This window comes from Schistocerca cancellata, chromosome 3, assembly GCF_023864275.1.
Source record: "Schistocerca cancellata isolate TAMUIC-IGC-003103 chromosome 3, iqSchCanc2.1, whole genome shotgun sequence".
Taxonomy (NCBI): domain Eukaryota; kingdom Metazoa; phylum Arthropoda; class Insecta; order Orthoptera; family Acrididae; genus Schistocerca; species Schistocerca cancellata.
Window position 1 is genome coordinate 870331022 of NC_064628.1, and position 23684 is coordinate 870354705.

Genomic DNA, 23684 nt, shown 5'->3' on the forward strand with positions numbered 1-23684 from the left:
GTTTTAGCTCCTTCTACCACGTTCTTCCTGTGCCATTCATGTTTTACCACTGACGCAATGCTTCATCCCATGCTTCGATGTGGGTATGTACATAGTTTTCCGACCTTTGCTACCTGTGTTTTATGTTCTGTTTTATCTGTATGAGAGTGAGTAACAAGTACATTGAACACCTCCTGTAGTCTCAGCAGATAGAGGTCTTTCATAGGAAAGAGTGGCCCATATCTCAAGAAGTATTTGTTTCTGGACATAGTATTTAATAATGAAAATTGACCTTATATAGAGGAAAATTACAGCTTATCATAGCACCTAAAAACTAACATCAGAAATACAGAGTGTTGCTATCTAAAAACCAGGACTTGATATTTGATAGTACTAAGAGTGGACAGAAGCTGGAGGAGAAGTGCCACAAAGGAAGTAAAGAACTGTCTTAGGCAGTATCAGAAATTTGAACTATATCATTCGTATTGTAATATTTTAGACTGCGTACATAAAACGGAACAGGGTAGAGAAATTAAATGCAGCTTTAAGATTCATTCACTGTGCTGAACATTATTTATTTGTCTGTTGGTCCACAAGTGGGTGTCATATTTTAACACTGTGCTGAACATTATTTATTTGTCTGTTGGTCCACAAGTGGGTGTCATATTTTAATAAAAGATAGATGCTAGTTAAAGATAGGGGTGCACTTTCCATTTCTGTAATAATGTACAGAAACTTTAAAACCACACATTTATTTACTTATATTTTCTTTACATGGAACCACCAAACTGATGGCTTTTGAAAACCACAGAAATACTAATTTTGTAATAATTATACATACAAAATATGTTGTATACAACAAAGGTCACACAATAATATCTATTTTACAATTTATATGGAAATTCCTGGATGGAGCAATACGTAAAATAAGGTAAAGGCAACAACTCACCTGTAGCGAATCAATGCATGGAACGCAGTAACACATAACATGAATGCAGCATTCACACTAGCTTTCAAGCACTGCTTTTTTTTTCAGCAATAATACACACATTCACACACACAGGCACCCAAACACACTCTCCCATGGCCACGGCAAGACTAATTAATTGATACTAGAGTTATGAAAGCCTTCAGCTGAGCAAATGAGGTGGGAAAGTTGCAGGGAAGGATGCAAGGTGATGTACTGGGAAAGAGGCAGATCTTTACACTGATGAGTTCATGGCTGCACAACAAGATGAAAAAAGTACACATGGTGCAACGTAAAAAGATGTAGGAAGAGGAAATGGGGGAACTGAGAGGGGGGAGAGAAAGGAGAGAAGTTGAAATGGGGAGGGGGAGAGAGGGGGGTGGGGTGGGGGGAGAATGCCTGCATTCAGGGCTTGAGGGGGTGGGAAGTAGTAGGAGTAGGCAGTGCATGAACTAGGCAGAGTAGCTGTGGATTGGACAGAAGAGAGAAGGGGAAAAGGCAAGGTGAGGCATTGGGAACAGGTTAGAAGTGGTTTAGCCCAGGGGGATTGCAAGAGTGCAGGATGAGTTGGAGAGACAATTCCCATTTGCATAGTTCTGAGAAACTTGTGGTGGAAGGGAGTATCCAAATGGCCCATGTAGTGAAGCAGCTGTGGGGACATTTGTGTTGTGGTCTGCAGCATGTTTGGCAAGTGGATGGTCAAGTTTACGGTTTTCCACATTTTTGCAGTGACCATTTGTTCAAGTAAACAGTTCGTTACTTCTTGTGCCCACATAGAATACTGTAAAATGATAGCAGCATAGCTGATATATAATATGACTGCTTTCACATGTGGTCCTTCCTTTTATTGGGTAGGAAACTCCTGTGACTGGACTGCAGTAGGAAGTGGTGGGTGAGTGTATGGGGTAGGTCTTGCACGTGGTCTGACCACAAGGGAATGACCCATGGGCTGCAAGATTGGGAGTAGGATTGGAATATGAATGGTCAAGGATATTTTGTATTTTGGATGAACACTATTTTGGGGGATGTGGGTAGGATTTTGAATAGGATATACCTCATCTCAGGGCACAACGTGAGATAGTCGAACCCCTGGTGGGGAATGTGGTTGAGCTTTTTACCGTGACCTTGAAAAGCTCAACCACATACTCCTCTAGGTTTTCGACTACCTCATGTTGTGCCCTGAGATAAGGGATATCCTACCCAAAATCCTACCCACATCCCCCATCATAGTGTTCAGCCACTCATCGAACTTACAGGTCCTACCACAGTCTAGTAATAGGCATTTTGTTCCCAATAAAAGGCAGGGCCACATGTGAAAGCAGTGTATATATCAATAGTATAGGGGAAGAGATAGATCACTACTCACCTTAAAGATGACACTCTGAGTTGCAGACAGGCACAACAAAAAGACTGGACCACATTTAGCTTTCAGCCAAAGTCTTCTCCAGAAAAGGAAATGCATACATTTATTCACACAAGCAAGCATATCTCACACTCAAGTGACCAGCCACCTCCAGCAGCTCGGACTGGAATGCAGTTGTCACTTGAATGGAGGCAGCAGACTGGGTGGCGGGGGGGGGGGGGGGGGGGGGGGGGGGGGGATAGAAAGGAATGGGTAAGGGGAGAGAAGAACTCTGTCTTTCAGAGCATGTAGGGACTAGAAAAAGGCATGGCAAGACTGCCAACATGTGCAGATTCTGGAGGCTGTGGATTAGGGAGGGAGGCAGGGGGAGCGAGGGGTGTGTAAAAGGAGAAAGAGTGGTGGGTGCATTGACAGAGGGGCAGCACAAAGGGGACAAGGGGATGTAAAGAGGGAGGAGATGATAGGACAGAGGGTGCATAAACTGGTGGGTCGAGCATGTGGGGACATTAGGTTACCATAGGTTGAGGCCAGGATAATTTCAGGAGGGGAGAATATCTTGTAAGGATAAGTCCCCATCTGCACAGTACAGAAAAGCTGTTGTCTGGTGGTGGAGGGGAGGATCCAGATGGGCCGGGTTGTGAAGCATCCATTGCAATCAAGCATGTTATGTTCAGCTGCATTTTGTGCCACAGGATGGTCTATTTTGCTCCTGACCACAGTTTGGCAGTGGCCATTCATACTTTTGGGCAGCTGATTGGTAGTCATACTCATATTGGTATGACTACCAACCAGCCAAATACCAGGATGAATGGCCACTGTTAAGCTGTGGCAAACCCCAAACTTGACCATCCAGTCACCAAACAAGCTGCACACCACAACATAAACGTCTTCAATAGCTGCTTCACTGCAGGGGCCATTTCGATACTCCCTTTTATCATAAGTTTCTCAGAACTAGGCAGATGGGAATTTTGTCTCTAACTCATCCAGCACTCATGCAGTACCACTGGCCTAAACCTCCTCCAACCTGTTCCCACTGTCTCACCTTGCCTTTCCACTTTTGTCTTCTGTCCATACCACTCCTTCATCATTCAGAACCGAGCGAGGTGGCGCAGTGGCTAGCACACTGGACTCGCATTCGGGAGGACGACGGTTCAATCCCGCGTCCGGCCATCCTGATTTAGGTTTTCCGTGATTTCCCTAAATCGCTCCATGCAAATGCCGGGATGGTTCCATTGAAAGGGCACGGCTGACTTCCTTCCCCATCCTTCCCTAATCCGATGAGACCGATGACCTCGCTGTCTGGTCTCCTTCCCCAAACAACCCCAACCCCCATCATTCAGATCATACACTGCCTTCTCCCACTACTCTTCTCCCCCACTGCCCACTTTCCCATGTGGGTATTCTCCCTCTCTCTCCCTCTCTACGCCCCCCCCCCCCCCCCCCCCATTTCAACCCTTCTCCCTTTCTCTTGCCTCTCTTTCTCTTTCATCGTCATCTTTCTCTCCTTACCCCTTTCTCTTTTTCTACCAACTGTTCCCCTCTCTCCCTCTTCCTACATCTCTTTTTCTTGTATCCTCCATACATTTTTTGTCTTCAGAATGAAATTTTCACTCTGCAGCGGAGTGTGTGCTGATTTGAAACTTCCTGGCAGATTAACACTGTGTCCCGGACCAAGACTCGAAATCGGGACCTTTGCCTTTCGCAGGCAAGTTTCGCAGGAGAACTTCTGTGAAGTTTGGAAAGTAGGAGACAAGGTACTGGCAGAAGTAAAATTGTGAGGACAAGTCGTGAGTCGTTCTTGGGTAGCTCAGTTGGTAGACCACTTGCCTGCGAAAGGCAAAGGTTCCAAGTTCGAGTCTCGGTCTGGCACACAGTTTTATTCTGCCAGGAAGTTTTTTTTGTCTTGTTGTGTGGCCATGAAGTCATCTGTCTGAAGATCTGCTTTTTTGTTGTGTTGTGTGGCCGTGAAGTCATTTGTCCGAAGATCTGCCTCTTCCCTCTACCCTTGTCCATGTGTCCTTCCCTCACCCCTCCCCACCTCCATCAGATCAGGTACGTGGTTTCAATAATTAGTCTTGCTATGGCTGAGGAAGGTGTGTTTGGGTGTTTGTATGGTTGTGTGTGTGAATTGAATATGTGTAGTATTGCTGGGAAAACAGCAGTGCTCAAAAGCTAGTGTGAATGCTGTTTTCTGTTACATGTTATTGTGCACAATGTATTGACCTGCTATAGGTGAGCAGTTGCTTCTTCATGTATTATGTATTTTATACAGTTATTGTTTTACAGCTGTATCCTACAGGTTCATATTACAAAAGGTATCTTAAAAGTCATTGAAGGAATATAAACATTTTTTTATCATAAAAGATTTTAATTTTGTGTTAAAATGATTCCCTTCGTTTGTTCTTAGAGAGTTGGGTAGTTTGTTAAGCCAAATCAAACCTTTGATGTTTAGGCTTTAATCTTCCATTTTTAATTTTTTTTTTCTTTGTGGAAAGTAGTTATATTGTTTCCTGGTGTTATGGTCGTGTCCATCACTGCACTTAATAACTTCAGTTTGTTGATCCATAAAAAGTGTAATTACTGTGGGGCTGAGACTCCCTTTTAAGGTAAAAAAGAGATCAATGTCCCACCCTGTATTTTCTAATGAAGCCAGTATTATAAATTATAAACTCAGTATAATCAAAACTACCTTCTCACTACAGCTTGTTTTTGTAATGGAAGAATGAGGCAAATTTTACAATTTTTAATACTAAATCAAAAAGATAAATGCCTTAGTGACAGGTAAGAGGAAGTGCTATTAGAATATCTCATAGAAGTTCCAAATAAACATAATATGAGACCAAATATATGACTTAGACAAAATTTCCAGTTGGTGTGACAAATGGCAGCTAGCACCAAATGTGGAAAAATGGAAGCTAATGTAGATGAGTAGGGAGGTCAAACCTGTAATATTCAGATACAGTATTGCTAGTGTCCTGCTTGACACAATCGAGTTGTTTAAAATATGTGGGCGTGACATTGCAAGGCGATATGAGGAACGAGCATGTGAGAACTGTGGTAGGGAAGGCAAATGACCGACTTCTGTTTATTGGGAGAATTTTAGGAAAGAATGGTTCACCGTAAAGGAGACCACACGTAGGATGTTGCGACCTATTCTTGAGTACTGCTTGAGTGTTTTGGGATCCATACCAGATCAGATTGAAGGAAGACACCAAAGTAATTCAGAGGCTGGTTACAAGATTTGTTACCAGTAGGTTCGAACAACACATAAGCATTATGGAGATGCTTTGAGAACTCAAATGGGAATCGCTTGAAGGAAGGCAATGCTCTTTTCTTTTGAAACACTACTGAGAAAATTTAGAGAACTGGCATTTGAAGCTGATTGCCGAACAATTCTACTGCTGAGAACTTATATCTCATACAGAGGGATATAGAAAGTCGTTTTTCCCCTGCTCTATTTGCAAGCAGAACAGGAAAGGAAGTAACGAGTAGTGGTACAGGATACCCTCTGCTATGCACCATATGGTGGCTTGCAGTGTATCTATGTACACTATGTGATCAAAAGTATCTGGACACCTGGTTGAAAATGACATACAAGTTCATGGCGACCTCCATCGGTATTGCTGGAATTCAGTATGGTGTTCGCCCACCCTTAGCCGTGATGACAACTTCCACTCTCGTGGGCATACATTCCGTCAGGTGCTGGAAGGATTCTTGGGGAATGGCAGCCCATTCTTCACAGAGTGCTGCACTAAGGAGAGGTATTGATGTCGGTCGGTGAGGCCTGGCACGAGATCAGCATTCCAAAACGTCCCTAAGGTGTTCTATAGGATTCGTGTCAGGACTGTGTGCAGGCCAGTCTATTACAGGGATGTTATTGTCATGTAACCACTCTGCCACAGGCCGGGTGCTCAATCATGTTGAAAGATGCAATCACCATCCCCAAATTGCACTTCAACAGTGGGAAGCAAGAAGGTGCTTAAAACATCAATGTAGGCCTGTGCTGTGATAGTGCCACGTGAACAACAAGGGGTGCAAGCCACCTCCATGAAAAACATGACCACACCATAACACCACCAGCTACGAATTTTACTGATGGCACTACACACGCTGGCAGATGAGGTTCACCGGGCATTCGCCATACCCGCAACCTGCCACTAGATTGACACATTGTGTACCGTGATTTGTCACTCCACACAACATTTTTCCACTGTTCAATGGTCCAATGTTTATGCTCCTTACACCAAGTGAGGGATTGTTTGGCCTTTACCGGCATGATGTGTGGTTTGAGCAGCCACTCAACCACGAAATCCAAGTTTTCTCAGCCCCCAAACTGTCATAGTACTTGCAGTGGATCCTGATGCAGTTTGGAATTCCTGTGTGATGGTCTGGATAGATGTCTGCCTATTACACATTACGACTCTCTTCAACTGTCGGCGGTCTCTGTCAGTTAACAAAAGAGTTTAGCCTATAGGCTTTTGTGCTGTACGTGTCCCTTCACATTTCCACTTCACTATCACGTCTGAAACAGTGGACCTAGGGATGTTTAGGAGTGTAGAAATCTTGCGTACAGATGTATGACACAAGTGACTCCCAATCACCTGTGTTCAAAGTCCGTGAGTTTCGTGGAGCGCCACATTCTGCTCTCTCACGATGTCTAATGACTACTGAGGTCGCTGATATGGAATACCTGGCAGTAGGTGGCAGTACAATGCACCTAATATGTAAAACATATGTTTTTGGGGGTGTCTGGATACTTTTGATCACATAGTGTAGATGTAGTCAGGTAAAGAAATAAATTTATTTTTTCCCCAATTGGTTTTACGACTTTCCCATCAGTTTTTTTATATCCAGCAGTCTCCTCAGCACCGTATTTTAAAGGCTTATACTCCATTATTGTTTCAACTGTTTATTGTCCATGTTTCACTTCTTTAGAAAGCTTTACTCCAGAAACAATTTCCTAACATTTAAACTCATATTCGATGTTTACTAATTTCTCTGTTTTCAGTAATGCTTTCCTTACTATTGCCAACCTGCGTTTATTTCCTCTATGTTTCAGCCATCATTGGTTACTTTACTGCCTAAATAACAAGGCACAACTACCACTTTTAGTGTCTCATTTCCTAATATAATTTCTCCAGCACCTCGTGATTTAATTCAACCTTTTTATAAACTGTTTTCAAGACACTACCCATTCCATTCAATAATTCTTCCATGAGCTTTGCCTTTTCTCTGAGAGTGATCAGAAAACCTGCTTCTGTTGCATGCCCTTTGAAATTTCATACCTGCTGTCTGGTTTCAGTGCAAGTTGTGAATAATTTTTCACTACTTGTATTATATCTCTGCTACCTTCAGAATTTGAAAGCATGTAATCGAGTCAGTGTTGTCAAAAACTTTCTGTAAATCACTGATGCTGTAAACATGATTTTGCCTTTCTTTAACCTGTCTTCTAAGAGTCATGGGATTAGTATTGCCTTGAGCGTTTCTATATTTCTTAGGAGCCCAAACTGATCTCCCACAAGGTTGACAGTTTTTCCACTCTACTTAAATAATCCTTGTCAGTATTTTATACACATTAAGTTCAATAACATGTGTACATTATATGAAACGAAGTAATGAATACAAAAAACATTGGAGGGCACAACTGTGTGTTGAGGAGTTTCCTTCAGTGATTGAAATAATTTTTAAATGAATCATTCTTCAACCAGCTTTTGGCATGTGTGCATGGCTAAGACCAGCGGACTTAGTGGATGTCAGATGTAGCTCTTCTAGCAACTTTGCCTTACAGCAACCAAAATCAGTGAGAGCCCCTAGGCTTACAGTTTGCTAAACCTTAATATAACTTAAGTTTTTCAATCAAAACCCAGTGCCAGCCAATGTTTCTTCATCATAATAATGGATATAACTAAAGTATTGTCAATTATCTTTCAATGCAGACTTTTTACATGGTACGTATGTTATTCTTTTTCATGTGCGCTTGTCTTGCATCGGTGGAGGGTCAGCATGGTTATTGACATATTTTCCAAGGTTAATTTAATGCTTGGCTGGGAGCTCTTCCTGTCACCACCCATTACCACCCCCCTCCCCTCTCCTCCGCTCTCCCCTCAGGACAGAATATGTACACTCCAACTGTCTGCATGTTGTGTAATTCATGAGAAAGTGAGTGAATGTTTGCAAAGAATGTAACTGAGGTGGGACTTGGGTATCAACACGGTATTCACTTAGTGGTACAAAAAACACGTCTGGCCAGCACGCTGATCATCATCATTAATCTGTTGGGCAGATTCAATCTGGAAATGGCATATCTCGCCATCCTGGAAGTGGTGCTTTACCAGATGTGTCATTGCATGGAATAATATACCCCTGACTTATCTTCTATCTTGGCTGTCTGCTATTGCTTTGCCAATGCTCAGGGGACCTCTGAAGCATCATCCAAACTAGAGGCTGTAGCAGTTCTGACATAAAATCAACCTACATTTAATTACTCACAGAAATTCCGAAAATAATTGTTTCAAGCCACACTTGATTATGCATTACACTTATGTCATACATAGTGGCACTTGCAATATAATTTATGTGCGCAAATTTGTACCCCTACAACTCATAATATATACCAGTGTCAATTTCCCTGTTTCATTGGTGCTATATTCCTATCCCATTACCTTGCAAAAAAAAGGGAATACCAGAATTGATATCGTTAGGAAACTACCTGTATCAGGATGGGGTACAAATGCAGATACTCTTCGTACTGCAACATTGGCATTGGTTTACTCTACAGTCGTGTACTGTACTCCAGTACAGAAAAGCAGTGCACACGCATGCAAAGTTGATGTTAAGCTAATTCATTTGGCGAGAATAATTAGTGACACTACTAAACCAACACCACTTCTATGGCTGCCTGTATTATGTAATATTGCACCACCATCAACTAGACAGGAAGCAGCAGCTGTAAGAGAGCTCCAAAAGGATGCTACTCATCAGAACTCACTTTTGTATAAACGGCTACAGAATATTCCTGCCAGCAGACTTAAATCCAGGGAATCACCATGGACATTGCAAAATGCGCCTCATATATATATGATGTGTGTCAAGAATGGGGAAAGATTTAGTATAAAAGGAAATGAGATTATAAGAAGAACTGTAGTAAGAAATGTGAATGATTGACTTCAGTTTATTAGGAGATTCTAGGGAAGTGTGGTTCTCCTACAATGGAGACCACATATAGGACACTAGTGGGACCCACTGTTGAGTACTGTCCAAGTTTTTGGGATCTGCAACAGATCGGATTAATGGAAGACACAGAAGTAATTCAGGGTGGCCTGCTAGATTTGTTACCGGTAGGTTCGAAATACGCGCAAATTGTTACAATGTCAAGTTTAACACATGTATTTCAGAACGACACAACACATATAAGTCACAGAGTAAGTTGACAAGCAAGACATGTGTACACGTTAGCATCCGAATGAGCACTGAGTCCCAGTCTAGCGGCCGCTGCTCGGCTGGCCGCTTAGGTGGCGCAGCTGCTGCATGGCTGGTAGACAGCGCCGCACGTAGAGGACGCGCGTAATTGCGCGGCGGCGCTTTGAATGATCGGCGAGTCACAACACTTTTCCCCCCTTTGAAATTGTTGCACTGGTCTTGACGGAGGTGTCCTGGAGATGGCTAACGTCCATGGGCGTTGTTTGACTCGCCGTAAAGTCTCGAGGAGGAGGCTTCCCGTACGGACGGAAGTGTCCCCGATATTAACGGGTCGAGATGACAGGAGACGTAGGGGTCAAATCTGCTGGGTGGGGCCCCATGCACCAATCTGCCCGTTGCGGCAAGTCCAGTTGATATGACAGGAGACATGGGCAATGTGTCGGCGTCCGTTGGAGGAGGAGGCGAGTAGATTTGCTCTGACAGAGGATGGTCATCCGGTTCCTGCAAGCGCACGTCTCCTGGTGGCGTCCATTCTTGTGCTGGCATCGCAATGACGGTGAGAGGGTTGCGTTGTGAGTATTGAGAGATGCCAAGATTCCGAGTGTCAGGTAGACCCAAAGGTGGTGTAGTGGCATTCGGAACAGGTGTTGCTGGCACACGAGGCTGAAGCTGGTCCGAATGACGCACTGCAACACCCGTGTCCGTCTGGATTTCATACAGGCATCTGCCATGGCGTCTTAAGATGCGGCCCGGGCTCCATTTTGGCCGCCTGCCATATCCCCGTACCCAGACGAGGTCATCGGCGGTGAACCAGCCAAGTGAAGGCACCCGCGGCCGTGCGGTGGAAGGCCGCAGAAGATGAAGTAGCGAGCGGGTCTGTTGGCCATGTAAGAGCTCAGCCGGGCTGTGGTCGCCCATGGGGGTGAAACGGTAAGACACCAGAAACTGGAGAAGCACATCATCAGCAGCAGAAGAAGTCAGAAGTTTCCGCATCTTAGCCTTAAATGTGCGGACCAGTCGTTCAGCCTCACCATTGGACTGTGGATGGAACGGCGGGGCCGTGACATGCATAACGCCGTGACGAGCACAAAAATCCACAAATTCGGAAGAGGCAAATTGCGGACGATTATCAGTAACAAGAGTAGAGGGGAGGCCTTCCAAAGAAAAAATGCGGGCGAGTGCACTGGTGGTTGCCGCGGTGGTAGGCGACATGCAATGGACAATGAAAGGAAAGTTAGAGTAGGCGTCAATTACGACGAGCCAATAAGTACTTAAAAAGGGTCCCGCAAAGTCAGCATGAATGCGCTCCCAGGGCTTCTCAGGCGAAGGCCACGGTGACAAAGATGATTTCGATGCAGCGGCCTGTGACGCACAAGGGCCGCAGGCAGCGACCATGTGTGCTATTTCAGAGTCGATGCCAGGCCAGTACACATGACGGCGCGCCAGAGATTTTGTGTGAGACACACCCCAGTGCCCTTGGTGGAGGAGACGCAAGACCAAAGCACGCAAAGACGCAGGTACCACAACACGCGGCGAATCATTGTCAGTGGAAAGGAAGATTAACACCATCCCTAGCCATGAGGCGGTAGCGCAAAGTGTAGTAGTTCCGCAACAGATCAGAAGTCTTAGCGGACGGGCGATCTGGCCAACCCTTCTGAATACAGCATAAAACCCGGGAGAGGGTAGGGTCAGAACCCGTAGCACTGCCAGCCTGTCCCCAGTGATGGGGAACCCGTCCACAACCCGCTGCTCGGCAACATCCAGGGGGAAACACAAAAGTTCGTCCCTATCGAATGCCTGATCAGGACCCATGGGAAGGCGAGACAGAGCATCAGCATTTGTATGTTGAGCCGTTGGCCGGAAATGAATCTCATAATTGAAACGTGACAAGTAAAGAGCCCAACGCTGGAGGTGGTGTGGAGCCTTGTCGGGAAGTGACGTTGATGGAAGAAACAAGGAAACAAGTGGTTTGTGATCCGTAACAAGATGAAATTTTGAGCCATAGAGAAAAACACCAAACTTATGAAGAGCATAAATAATGGCCAAAGCTTCTTTCTCAATTTGAGAATACTTTTGTTGGGCATCCGTGAGCGTTTTGGAGGCATAAGCAGTGGGTTGTTCCGAACCGTCAGAAAAACGGTGCGCAAGGACTGCACCGACCCCGTATTGAGAGGCGTCTGTGGCAAGAACAAGATGTTGGCCAGGTCGATAAGTAGCCAGGCACGGGGCCTGTTTCAGCAGAGTCTTCAATTTCTGGAAAGCTGCTTCGCATCGGACCAGTGAAAAGGCACGTTTTTATGCAACAGGCGATGCAACGGCTGAGCCACCGAAGCCGCAGACGGTAAAAACTTGTGATAGTATGCTATTTTCCCCAAGAAGGCCTGCAGTTTCTTAACAGATGTAGGGCGAGGAAGGGCATCGATCGCAGCGACAGTTTGCTGAAGCGGACGAATACCATCCTGAGAGAGTTGAAACCCCAAGTACGTGATAGATGCCTGAAAAAATTGTGATTTCTGAAGATTACACTTAAGATCGCCAGTCTGTAAGACATGAAAAAGTGTATGGAGATTTTGAAAATTCTTCAGTGGTGGAGCCAGTGACAACAATGTCGTCCATGTAATTGATACACCCAGGGACAGGGAGCAATAATTGTTCCAAGAATCGCTGAAAGAGATCAGGGGCGCTAGCAACCCCGAATGGCAAGCATTGGTATTGATAGAGGCCGAAAGGCATGTTAAGGACCAGAAACTGCCGGGAAGCAGCATCGAGAGGAAGTTGATGATAAGCTTCTGACAGGTCAATTTTAGAAAAATACTGGCCTCCAGCAAGTTTAGTGAACAGTTCTTCAGGATGGGGCATAGGGTAAGTGTCGATGAGGCATTGAGCATTTACAGTGGCTTTGAAATCGCCACAGAGACGAATATCACCATTTGGCTTAGCAACAACGACAACGACAGGAGAGGACCACTCGCTGGAAGTGACAGGAAGCAAGACCCCTGAAGTAGTGAGACAATCCAACTCCCGTTTTACCCGATCACGAAGGGCCACAGGAATGGGCCGAGCCCGAGAAAACTTAGGCCGAGCAGTGGGTTTGAGTGTGATATGAGCTTCAAAGTCGTTTGCACGTCCTAACCCAGGAGAAAAAAGGGGCGAAAATGTTGTCGACAAGGAATCCAGTTGAGCATAAGGAATAGCATCAGAGACAATATTGACAGAGTCATCTATGGAGAACCCAAAAACGCGAAAGGCATCGAAACCAAAAAGATTTGCTATGTTGCTCTGGTCGACCACAAATATGGGAACAGTGCGAACGACGGATTTGTAAGATACCTCAGCATTAAACTGTCCCAAGAGAGAAATCTTCTGTTTATTGTACGTCCGTAATTGCCGAGTGACAGGTGACAGGAGTGGAGAACCCAGCTGAAGATACGTCTGAGAATTAATTATAGTGGCAGCAGTATCCACTTGCATGTGAACATCTCGACCAAGGATTTGGACAGTGAGGAATAACTTCCCTGAAAGGGAAGAAGTGCAATTGACAGACAACACAGAATCAGAATCAGTGTCATGTTCATGAACATCATGTATGCGGTCGGATTTGCAAACGGAAGACACATGACCTTTCTTTTTGCAATTGTGACACACAGCCCAACTTTGGGGGGAATCATCGCGTGAATGTTTCGTAAAACACTGCGGACATGAAGGAAGTTGCCGAGGGTTTTGCTGCAGTTTCTTAGCGGGTTGTTTACGGCTAGGCCGAGGATGCGCGTGGGAGCGCACTGCGGCCACGTCGGCCGGCGGGGACGCCCCGCATGCGTCGTCAACAGCGCACAGAGGTTGTATTTCCCCGACATCACCCCACGCCTCTATTTGCGCTCCAGCGGCGCGAGAAATTTCAAAAGACTGCGCAATGGAGAGTACTTCATCTAGAGTCGGATTTGCCAACTGAAGGGCATGTTGCCGAACTTCTTTGTCGGGGGCCGACCGGATAATAGCATCCCGTACCATGGAATCGGCATAGGATTCTTTGTGAACGTCAGTAACAAATTGACACTTTCAACAGAGGCCGTGAAGCCGTGAAGTTCAGCAGCCCAAGCGCAATAGGATTGATGTGGCTGTTTTTGACAACGATAAAAGGCAACACGAGAGGCTACCACATGCGTTTGCTTTTGAAAATAGACAGACAGAAGTGAGCACATTTCAGCAAAGGACAAAGACGCAGGATCCTTCAAAGGAGCCAATTGCGACAACAACCGATACATTTGAGGTGAAATCCAGGAAAGGAACAGAGACTTACATGGTTGTTCGTCCGTGACATGAAATGACAATAAGTGCTGTCAAAGACGTTTTTCATAATTGGACCAGTCTTCCGCCGTCTCGTCGTAAGGGGGAAAAGGAGGTATAGCCAATGACGAGAAACGCCCCGCATTTGACGCCGCGACGAAATCGTGAATTGCCGCTGTTAGAAGCATTTGCTGTTCAAGGAGATTTCGCAATAGTTGCTCGAGAGTAGCCATGGAATCCTGTGGGTCAACGATGAAAAGGAAAAATCCCATCCTCGTCGCCAATTGTTATAACGTCAAGTTTAACACATATATTTCAGAACGACACAACACATATAAGTCACAGAGTAAGTTGACAAGCAAGACATGTGTACACGTTAGCATTCGAATGAGCACTGAGTCGCAGTCTAGTGGCTGCTGCTCGGCTGGCCGTTTAGGTGGCGCAGCTGCTGCATGGCTGGCAGACAGCGCCGCACATAGAGGACGCGCGTAATTGCGCAGCGGCGCTTTGAATGATCGGCGAGTCACAACACAAATATTATGGAGACGCTTCGGGGACTCAAGTGAGAATCACAGGAGGGAAGGCGACATTTTTGTCAAGGAGCACTACTGAGAAAATTTAGAGAACCGATATTTGAGGTTGACTACAGAACTATTCTATTACCACCAACATACATTTCATGCGAGGACCATGAAGAAAAGATTAGAGAGATTAGGTTTCATATGGAAGCATACAGACAGTCATTTTTTTCTTGCTCTGTTTGTGAGTGGAACTGAAATGCAAATAACTAGTAGTAGTACAGATTGTGTGTTGGCTTGTGGAATGTGTTTGTAGATATAGATGCAGAAGTTCCCTCCAGAAAATTCTCACTTTACTGTTGATCCTACAGAACATGTAAATTGATTTGATCTTCCCAGGAAACTGTGGCCAGCTCTGAGTTGATTCTGTACAGGGCACGGAAGGTGTGCTGCTTGTTTGTCTGACTAGAGATTCAAGGATGCCTAGACATGCGACTGTAAGGTTGCTGTTCAAACTATGCAGCATGTGACTGAACAGTGTTTATTACGAAAATTTTCTTGTGTACTCAGTGAACTGCATTTGGTGACGTCTAGATCTGTGTACTTATTAAGAGGCCTAGATATTCAGTATATTTTTGAATCAAACAGTGGAAAATCCAGGATTGAATGTAACAGAATTGTGAAAAGGAAAGTTGCTACTCACCAATAGCAGAGATACACGCGCTCGTGCGCGCGCGCGCGCGCGCGCGCGCACACACACACACACACACGCGCACACGACTGCAGGCATCTGAGACCACACTGTCATCTAGTTTTAATGAAGACCTTGCTGGCTGAAAGCTGTATTTGTGACAGTCTCTTTGTTGTGCCTATCTGTGACTCAGCATCTCCTCTATATGGTGAGCAGCAACTTTCCTTTTCACAGTACTGGTATATTTTCGAATGTTTGTTTTTCATATTGTGTTTGCTTTTATACTAAGTATGCTTTATTTATATTTATTTGTTTATACATGTGTGTTAAATAATCATCTAAATCACACAAATAATAATAATAACAGTAATAATAATAAAGTGCTCTCTCTTCTATTAACCCCTCCCTTGCCATCCTTTTCTTCCTGTTCTTCTCACCAAATTCTTGTTGATTTTGATGATTCTTGTAAGCACCTTCAACTTATGTCTTCTATTTCCTTTTCAGTGTGATGCATTTGTGGATTTGGTAAGAAGACTGAGTGGGGCAGTCATGGAATATCTGTTATACTGTGCCATTGAAGGTAAGAGTGCACTTTATATAAAGTTTCTTTCTCATTTGGTATTTCAAGTAAGCATTATGCTTGTAAGAAGACTCTTTAATTACTTTTCAGTAATCAGTACAATTGCAAGTTCTTCATTTGATAGAGAGATTTCCATGAATTTTTGTTTTCTTTTGCTACCTCATGTTGCACAATATAAATACCGAGTGTCAATATGATTTGCAGAATAATTTTGTTTATGTAGGTTTTACCCATCATAAAATATTTTGTTTTAGATTTTTTTTTTCAACGGAGATTTATGCGAACTCGTAATTGTTTATTCGTTATCTGCTACCAAGGAGTGTGAAAATGTATTAAAATATGTCCATACTTATCTTGAAGATGGTCCACGTGAAGTTCTAAAAATTGTAGGGGTTCCTCACCATTTAAAAGTCTTCAAACTGCTGTTGTGTCAGAAGTTAAAGTGTTAGTTTAATGCTATGTACAACCTCATTTCTTCTCTCATGATTTTGTAAAAGTCCCAAAGATTTTTGAATGTTGCATTTATTTTCTCTAGTTTATTATTGTTCATTGACTTAAATACACTTTTTCTGTGCCAAACATTTTTGGCATCTATTCCCTATTCCAAAATGAATTCAGTGAATGTTCTCTTGAAAATTATTTTATGGACGTGTTTCAGCAAATTTTCTTTTGTTTTACAATGTGTAACTGAGACATTTTAATTTGAGAGTGAAATATGCTCACTATTTTTATATACTGTATTTAGCATATTTCGTGACAGTACCTTTTCCGTGAAATGTTTACAAGACGATATTTGTCTTGGCTTCAGTCGCCTAGTGGAAGTATGATTCCACAATGCAGTTTCGTCAGCTGCAGAAATGACCTGGTTCAATGAGTTTGCCTCATTTTTGGTGCTTCAAATACCATTCTTCGAATGTGGTTTCTTCTTAAAGTTTATTTAAAAAAGGTAGTAACATAATTCATTTTTCCTGTTCACTAGCAAATTATTATGACGGCGACCTACACATTGTTCCACCGTCAACACACACCAAGAGTTCACTGCCGACTGACTACGGTCAAAGACGACTCCAGCGTCAAAGACATTTCACACAACACACAAGCTTCCACTTGTAACCAGTTTCTTTGATATTCTTCGTCACATCTACTAATATTAATCAATAAGCTGTCACTCTCAAAAATATAAGTAAATTAGCATAAAATAAAGCAAATTACAGTTCACAAACAAATATTCTGATAAAAATATAAGAAAACATTTACAATTTGGTATCGACAAATCCGGTAGAAAATAACACATCTCCCAGATCCATTACAAGAACCAGACTTTTTTATTTTAAAACCTACTTGCAGTGGTGTGACTCAACAGATGGAGAATGTAGAATTTGCTCACTTATGTATTCCACGTTATTTCCTTAGATGTTATTGTGAAGCATGGTTATCTAATTTAGTAATGCCTCTATGCATTTTTCAAAACACGTTCCATATAAAACTAATAGAACATACATTTAATTTGATGTATGGAAACGGATATACTTTGGCTCTTTTCTACCTGTCCGATTGTAAAGTTAGTTATTTAGTCTCTTAAAATGTGATAGCATCTAAAGGTGGATTTATACTTGTCATGTTGAATTCCAGTTCTTTTTAGTTTCACCAGTGTCACTATATAATACATTCATTCTGTTGCGAATAATTATACCCCAGTGCTTTAATAGTCTATAATGCGTGGTTTGTGTACATACTTTGTAGATTGGTGGTATTTACTCAATCTGTACACTGCAAGTTCCTGTGTGTCAGTATCCATGGTACATTAACCAACCAACCAACCAACCCCCCCCCTCCCCCCCCCCCCCCCCCCCAATAGTTCAGTGCTTTATTATTCTAAAATTATGCTGTGCGTAAGTTTTCTGTAGATGCTGTAATTTGAACCTTACCCTGCACACTTGCTCCAACTCCTCTCCCCTGCTTGGCCTGTATACTGCATTATCCAGCTGCCTGTACTCCTCTCACGTTTTTGCCACACCCAACATAAACTCTCCGGGAATCATACATGTTTAAAGCAAAATGGTAAATTGTTAGGTATAAGTGGGATTCAGTGTTTAAAAACTTGCTCACCTGCACCACTTCCCATCAAAATTTCCACTTCTGTGATATTACGGAGGAGAGAAGAAACTTTAAGCCTTTGTAAGTTAAAGGTTCTTAGAACCAAAATAATGCATAATGCTCTCAATTGGAGTTTTGTTGCACCTTGCACTTGGAAGGAATTTCCAAGGACCGAGTTAAAACCTGACGTTCTCAATCCACATTAAGTCTCACCTCATGATCTTCATTAGTTTCTTGAGACTGCACAGTCCTCAGTCTTTTAGCCATTCTTATTATTGTTTTCTAGGCATTTTTATTCATAAACAAAATAAAATTAAAATGAAATGATTAGGCACCCACATCACAAAGCAAGCTTACTAAATTCATTTTTCCTAGCAAGGATTGTAAATAAAACATACTGTTCAAAACAGTGTCTTTAAGCTTTTAATACGCAAAGCAAAATCAGTAAATCTGTATATCCTAGCCAAGTAAATTAAACATTGGGTTGTATCTGTAAAAATAAGGTAGCAGCACTTAATTCTGTCACTGATGTAAATGTCTGAAAATACTTCTGTGACTGAGGTTAACAAAAAAAAAAAAAAAAAAAAAAAAAAAAAAACTAGCAGTGCCTTCTATTGGTTCTTTGTTTTACTATGCCTTGGTGGTTGAATGTCAGAACTACTTAACTGAGCAGACGATTTTAGATAAAACTTTAGTCACGGTATCTTGTTTTGGTTGTATGTATGGAACAGGTCTTTCCTATATGTCTATTGTAGGGGTATGAGCTATGAGGCAGGATTTGGGAGTTGAGGTGAAGTAAAGGTGGACAAGGATAGTGCATAGGTTGGGTAGGTGGCTGAATACCACTGTGGGAGGAGGAGGGAGGAGTATATTTCTTATTTTAGGACATGATGAGACGTTGTTGAAACCCTGAAAGTGATTCAGTTGCTCCACTCTTGGGTTTTACTGAATCACAAGAGGAGTGCACTTCTGTGGCTGGGCAATGAGAATGTGGGGGAGAGTAAGTGACTGGTGTGACAAGACACTGGAGATCTGTTTCTGGGCTAGAGTGGCAGGGTGATTCTGATCTTTGAAGGCCTTGCCGAGATATTTGGCATATTTGGAGAGAGACAGCTCACCACTAAAGATGTGATGAGGAGTGGCCAGGCTATATAGAAAGGACTTGTGCTGGGCATTTTGCAAGAAGAAGAAAGGACTTAGTGTGGAACGGGTGGCAGCTGTTGAAGTGGAGGTATTGTTGGTTGTTGGTAAGTTTGATGTAGACGGAGGTACTGATGAAGCCATCGTTGAATTGAATGTCGACATTGGGAAGGACGGATTGTTGGTCTGAGGAGGAATAGATGAAGCAAATGGAGCAGGTGTTGATGTTCTGCATGTTGGCAACCCAGAAGGACAGCATAAGTTATTTTCAGTGAGCGAGAATCCCAACAATTAGTAATAAAATGATATTTATTAAATATGAAGAAGTACTCAACTTAAGTAGTTCTTCTTGTGAAATGCCCAGCACAATTATTACGAGTCCTCTGAAACATTAAAGTCCTGTCACTGTGCCGTGAGTGATGCCTACATAGTGTCGAGGGCTGGCCTATGATGCGTAGAGAACCTAAGTCTCAGATGTGATGGACAAACACTGCATCTTGTAGACTTGACGGTAACTGGAGGCTGTACATGACTCAGCCCATTGAAGAGAACTCTACCGTAGATCAGTGCTCCGGTATTTAACGAGGCATCAATCTATCACTATAGACACATGTGATGTCCATGGTTTGGCAGCTGTGTGCGGCCCCTGGCAGACCTAGGTGTAGTTCGGTTTGCCAACCTATACAGCTGCTGCATTATGAATGTTTCCAACCTATACAGCTGCTGCATTATGAGTGTTTTCAGTGTGACTTATCAATTGTGGTGCGCTACTCTCTGGTGTCCTGAGTAGCATCACCACATTCCACACTCCCCAAATCAACGCACCGTTGTTGGAGAACTAACTGCACGAAGAACTGTGGAAGGGGGGTTTGGGGGAGGGGAGGCACTGCCACTGAGCAGCAGAACTATGGTGGATGGTGCCCACCAGCCTGCACCCTGGCATTTACCTTGTGAGCATGAGGAAACATCTGCTGGGAAACTGTTGGTAGGGCCCACGCCCAGGGCAAGTCTTCAGGCGTCAGTGGTGGTTCTTGCAGGTAGTCGACGATGGAGATGACATCAGCACATCTGCACATCCAGGTCCTTGGGGGTTGGGTCGTCCAGTGACAGCTGGTCCACGTCCATGAGGGCTGGCATTGGGGAATATTGTGCTGCTGACAAAGGCTGCTCGAGGAGATGCCATGAAGTCAGAAGGCAGCCCGAAGGCCGACTGAGTGGTGTGCTGTAGCCCGAAAACAGTGAAAGGAAATCTCCCGGCAGAATCACCATAATCATCATAAGAGCGGGACCTCAATTGGTTCTGGCGCTGATGACAGATGCGACCAAAATCCGATGTGATGATGTAATGTGCTCGACAATGAATGGTGACCACAGTCCCCAGTTTCCAGGCATGTTGCTGAGTGTATTTTCAGAAGTATACTTTGTGAGACACTGGGAATTTTGTCTGAAATAGTTGAGCAGATGGCACTGTTTGAGGATGCCATAAGCTCAAAATAGTAGCATGAGGACGTCAATGTAGAAGTTCTGTTGGAGGTTTACCACTAGAAGGCAGAAAGTGATAAATACTAAGAACAATGTTCCTGGCAGAGCTTTGTCATCTGCATCTGAAACGTTCTTACGAAGGATTCGGCTTCCCTATTGTTTTATGGTGAAAAAGGCACCATTGTATAATACTTGATTCCATTGAGGGAACAGAATGGCAATAATTCTGCAGAAACAAATTAAGGTCCATCGTCGGAAACAATCACTTTTGTTAATCCCTCTAAACAGAAAGTGGTCCACAACGCCCGAATGGTGCTTGTTGATGTTATTGGGGGCTTAAGGACACAGAATTGAAATCTACTGTATGCATCCACTACAGTCAGACACTTGTATTTCAGAATGGTCACAAAAGTCGATATGAATATGTTCTCATGGACAGTACGATGAGGCCAACTGAAATACTGTTGCCGAGCCACTGCACGATTCTCAGAATACGCGCAACAGTGTGCAGTGATGCATTCAATCTGCTTATCATGTCCACACCAAGTACAAAGTTGATGAGCAAACTGTTTGGTCTTGACCAAATGCCTAAGTCCCATATAGAGTTGACATAAAACAGAAGCTTGACACTCGCAAGGAACTAGGACTTGGGTATGTGTATTCGGTGAGTGAACCAGAATAACATCCTGCTGTATTGAAAAAACTAAAACAGTAAAAACATTTCTGAGGTTGTTCAAGTAAGCCTCAGGTGATGTTCCTGCAATTAAAATTGCATCCAAATATGTGGCACAACATGGAACATAACACAATAGTTGTTATAAGTAGTTTTGAAATAACACAGGAGCAGAAAAGCTGCTGAATGGTAAACGTTGATAATGAAAGAGGCTGTGCTGTCTGGATGTAAGCATCTTTAAGATCAGTATTGGAGAAATATGTGCTAGATTGAGTTTTATCAATGAGATCTTCAAGTAAAGGCGAAGGAAAAGTGTCAGGTGTGGTCTGGGACTTTCCAGTGGATTTGAAATCCACTAAAATTCTGATGTCTCCATTAGGTTTGGTTATTACGATGAAAGATGACGCCCACTGACTTCACGTAATAGGCTTCAAAACACCAGTGCTTTGCGAGCAACGTAGCTCTGTTGCAACTTTGTCACGAAGTGCATGAGGCACAGGGCGTGCCCTACAAAACTTTGGATGTGCGTCTGGGTGAAGAGTAATATGTACAGCATAATCTTTTGCGCACCCCAACAAACAAATTTGAAATTCATCACAGAAGGCATTAACACCAGTAAAAGATGCATGAGAAGCCAGGTGTGGCACGTTTTACTGTGTATTTTCAGTCCAAAGAGTTCAAAAGGATCCAAACCAAAAATGTTCTGGCTCAAAGCTAAACGAAGGACAGTAAATGGCACAGATTTTGTGATGGTGTTATAAGTAGCATTTAAGACACACATTTCTAAAATGTCAAGTTTAGCACCATCATAAGTCATCGCACAAGTATTTGAAGGAAGCAATGCGGACTGCCAAGCAATTAGTAAATATTTTGATTCAGTAATGTAACAGATTCACCTGTGTTCAATTGAAATTGCACATTGTGCTGACCAGTCTTCAGAGAAGTGAACAATTTATTTGAACTTCTAGCAACTTTTGATGGGGTCTGAGCAGGTTTTGCTTTATTAGCAGATACGGGTGCAGATTTATGATGTCTGCATTGACTTTACATTTTGGTGGTACAAATAACATTATATACGTGCATTCAACTTGCTGTCTACATGCTGAAGCCCTTTGTAAACTTAGCTTTTGAGAACAGACTTGGTGTAAATGACCAGGTTTGTTACAGAAAAAAAATTAACAGCGACTGTATGAGGACAAAGTTTACATTCATGGCAGACAAAGCATTGTGGGCCTGATTTTAATTTATTTCCTGCAGATACATGTAATGACTGTTCGTGCTTGAGTAAGCGCATCTCTTGTTTACGAAAACACTGTTACTGTGCCAACACCCAGGAGCATGGCTAACCACACTTGCTGGCACCTTGTTTGCTGTGGCATTTTGTCGACAGCAGCAATTAAAGGAAATGGGATGTCAGTATTTGCTGAATGACAAGTCACCCATGATTTATGAATTTGCACATCATCTGACAGGATTAGATTCCACTGCTGCAATATTTTAGAATGGATTCTTTCATCAGGAATGTTCCGAGTTATTACGTCACAGAGCATTTCATCAGCAAATGATTTTCCACATGAACAGTCAATATTGAAATTTCTAGTAAGACGTCATAGCTCAGTAAGCCAATTCTTGTATATTTGGTGTGGTCGTTTGATACATCAAAAGAATTGGAATTGAGTGACAGCAACATGAATTTTGCTGTCATAGTAATCCATCAGAGATGTAATAATCTGCTCTTAAGTGCACTTCTCCAGGTCAGACTCAGGAAAAAGTTTGACAAGGAGACTGAAGGTCTTCTTGCAACCCTGCTTAGATAAAGCGATCGACAATCCTCGTGTTTGATACTGTAGGCCGCAAAGTGCTGCTGTAGTTGCTGATGGTAAATTTTCCAGTCTTCTACCTTCTAGTCATAACTATGAAGGGTGGCACGGTGATTTTATTGCCTTGTCCCTCTTGTCTAAGCAGCAATGTTTGATGAGCAGCCATGAGCTGCGTCATCTGTCGTGACTGAGCCAGAATAATTCATGTAAGTTCATGTTTTTGTTAGGCATTGAGGTAAATAACGAATTACACAAATATATATATATGATAAATAAGAAATACTGTTAAATTAAGTTTTGTGTTTGCCTTTCCGAAGCAGAAAATTGCCCTCATGCACAGTAAATTATTATACACAAGCATTACATCCCCCCCCCCCACTACCGCAGTCAGCTGGCCAGTGTAGAGAAATTGGGGTATCAAACAAAAATTTCCGTCTGCACCACTTTGTTGGGATGGTGTAGGTTATCTTCAGTCAGAAAACTTCCCAACAATCTTTAATAAAATGATATTTATTAAAATGAAGAAATACTTAAGTATTGCTTCTTCTTATGAAATATAAAACATTAAAGTCCTCTCACAGTGCCTCTGAGTGATGCCTACGTAACGTCTAAAGCTTGTCTTACAATGCCTATAGAGCCAGAGTTTCGGAGACGATGGACAGACTCTGCAT

The 23684-nt window shown here is 43.0% G+C and overlaps 1 protein-coding gene across 1 annotated transcript in view; it reads left to right on the forward strand.

The window, feature by feature from the left end:
• LOC126175939 (nuclear pore complex protein DDB_G0274915-like) overlaps window positions 1-23684 on the forward strand; it is a 79009-nt gene that overhangs the window by 36573 nt on the left and 18752 nt on the right. Inside the window, exon 4 of the mRNA XM_049923015.1 lies at window positions 15726-15801. The gene's annotated coding sequence lies outside the window, so the exon portion shown is untranslated. The remainder of the gene's footprint in view (window positions 1-15725; window positions 15802-23684) is intronic.